This window comes from Physeter macrocephalus, chromosome 8 (genome assembly GCF_002837175.3).
Source record: "Physeter macrocephalus isolate SW-GA chromosome 8, ASM283717v5, whole genome shotgun sequence".
Taxonomy (NCBI): domain Eukaryota; kingdom Metazoa; phylum Chordata; class Mammalia; order Artiodactyla; family Physeteridae; genus Physeter; species Physeter macrocephalus.
In genome coordinates, this window is record NC_041221.1 from 43,144,740 (window position 1) to 43,147,480 (window position 2,741).

Below are 2,741 nucleotides of genomic sequence, written 5' to 3' on the forward strand. Positions count from 1 at the left end.
TGACTTTATGTATGTATACACACAAATTTATAAAGTAAACTGGTGAAATATTAAAAATTGGTGAATCTAGGTTAAAGGGTTTATGGGAATTCTTTGCACTATTCTTGCAACTCTTCTGAAAGTTTGAAATTATTTCAAACTAAAAAGAAGTAAAAATAAATGATATTTGATTGGAGAGTAACAAAACTGCCAAAATTTTGTCTACTATCATGACTGTAAACATTATTAAATCCTTTAAAATGGTACAAGTTAATAACAAATTGCTTCGTTAATTTAGGTGGTAGTGTAAAACCATAAATTGAAAAAAATTAACCTGATTAAAAATTAACATTATTGTAAAAATTACAGTTATAAAAAGAAATGCTTAACATTTTCTAGAATTGTACTGGGTGGGCCAAAAAGTGCCTTCAGTTTTTTTTTTTTAACATCTTTATTGGAGTATAACTGCTTTACAATGGTGTGTTATTTTCTGCTTTATAACAAAGTGAATCAGCTATACATACACATTTATCCTCATATCTCCTCCCTCTAAAAATATGGAATGCTTCACGAATTTGTGTGTCATCCTTGCGCAGGGGCCATGCTAATCTTCTCTGTATCGTTCCGATTTTAGTATATGGGATGCTGAAGTGAGCACATGCCTTCAGTTTTTTAAGTAAAAATAAAAGACACATTTTTCATTTTCCCAAGAACTTTATTGAACAACGACATACTCACCCTTTTGTTCCACTACCTTCGGCCATTTTTCAGGCAACTTCATAATTCCATCTTCCCAAAACTTTTTATCTTTTTGAGCAAAGAACTGTTCCAGGTGCCTTTTACAGTCTTCCAGGGAATTGAAGTTTTTTTTCCACTAAGAGAATTTTATAAAGACCAAAATAAGTGGAAATCCAAAGGTGCAATGTCTGGTGAATACGGCGGATGAATCAGAACTTCCCAGCCAAGCTGTAACAGTTTTTGCCTGGTCATCAAAGAAACATGTGGTCTTATGTTATCTTGATGGAAGATTATGCGTTTTCTGTTGTCTAATTCTGGACGCTTTTCATCAAGAGCCGCTTTCAGTTGTTCTAATTGGGAGCGGTACTTGTTGGAATTAATCGTTTGGTTTTCCAGGAAAAAAAAAAAAGAATTTTTGGGCTGGGACTTTGGGTAAATAAGCTGTAATTTGGGTACTTGAATTCAAGATTTCAGAGGTGGCTGAGGAGACGCAGAAAATTTGCTCTAGATAGTCAGGGAAAGGAGAGACTAGGATATCGAGTGGATGAAGTCATCTTTGATAGTGACCAGGAAGTCTGTAACTGACAGTAACATGGAGGCTTGGTGAGGGCCTTGCAGACTGCAATCTGTAGTTTAAAAACCTTTTAATTCTTTCTGAAATAATTCCAGACTTTAAAAAGGTACAAAAACAACACTAAGGATTTCTGTAAGCACTCCACTCAGATTCTTACAGTGTTAATATCTGATACAGCCGTATGATTATAAAAATCAGGAAACTAACATTGATACAATACAATTATGTAATCTTACAGACATTATTCAAATTGCACCATTGTCCCACCAGTGTCCTTATGTTTGGTCCAGGATCCAATCCAGGATCACACATTGCATTTTTCGTCATGCCTTCTTGGTCTCCTCTAATTTGAAACACTTACTCAATCCTTCTTGACCTTGAAATTTTGAAACATACTGGCCAGTTGTTTTGTGCAGAATGTCACTCAGTTTGGGTTGTCCAGTGTATGCTGATGATAAGTTCAAGTTCTGCATTTTTGGCAAGAATACCACAGTAGGGATATAGCTTTCTTGGTACATTTTATCAGGAGTTACATGATGTTTATTTGTCCCATTACTGGTACCAAATTTGACAGCTTGGTTAAAGTGGTGTCTGCTAGATATTGCCAGGTTAGTTTTTCAAGGGGCGAGGAAGGAAATGTGGTGTGACAAGGGGCATCCTTTGGAAGGAGGGAGGAGGACCTCGACCCAGCCTCTTGCCTGCAAGCTACCTGGCAAGTGAGGGAAAACCCCAGCATCAGTGAGGAAGGCTGCAAGGTCATTGTCCTCAGGGGGCACCACATTCTCACTTAAAATTATTCCTCCCAGATTTTCTGCTTGTTTTCTTGGCCCCCATTTTGTTCTTTTATTGCCACTGTTGAATATTGTGTGTTAAAGACATTTTAAAAAATTCATTTCTTTAGGTATTGGAGAAGAGAGTCTGTGATCTTGCATTCCTCTTCTATCTCTGCCTTTTAACAGCTTTGTTGTTGTTGTTGTTGTTATGATAGATGTGGGTGAAATAAATATACAACGTAAACAAAAGTATGGAAACTCATTCTAATCAAAGATCATAAGATGTTCATTATTTTGCCAGAAGGTGGTAGCAAAGTTACAATCAGACCTTGGGTAAAAATTTTCAGTGTCAGCACTCAACAAAAAACAAACCAAACCAAATGAAAACAAACAACAAGAACAAACTGGGAAAACAATGAAATGTCACCTACTTATTTAATATTTGATTTTTATCTTATAGTCCTGTTGTAGAACTCAGTATTATTAAAAGAGAAAAAGTTATAAAGTAAATACAATTCTTACATTGTAAGTTTGATGAAACAAATGATTGTTTAAAAATTCTTCAAGAGTCAGAGGACCTTTATCAAACTAAATTTTCTTTCTTGTGTTTTGGTTGTGCCATGTGGTTTGCAGGATCTTAGTCCCTCGACCAGGGATTGAATCCAGGCCACAGCAGT

General features: G+C 35.8%; 1 non-coding gene across 1 annotated transcript; it reads right to left on the minus strand.

The window, feature by feature from the left end:
- Positions 1-530: 530 nt before the first annotated feature.
- LOC112065729 (U6 spliceosomal RNA) lies at positions 531-637 on the minus strand. Its single transcript, XR_002892211.1, has one exon. It is a non-coding gene; the product is annotated as a U6 spliceosomal RNA (small nuclear RNA).
- Positions 638-2,741: the final 2,104 nt, after the last annotated feature.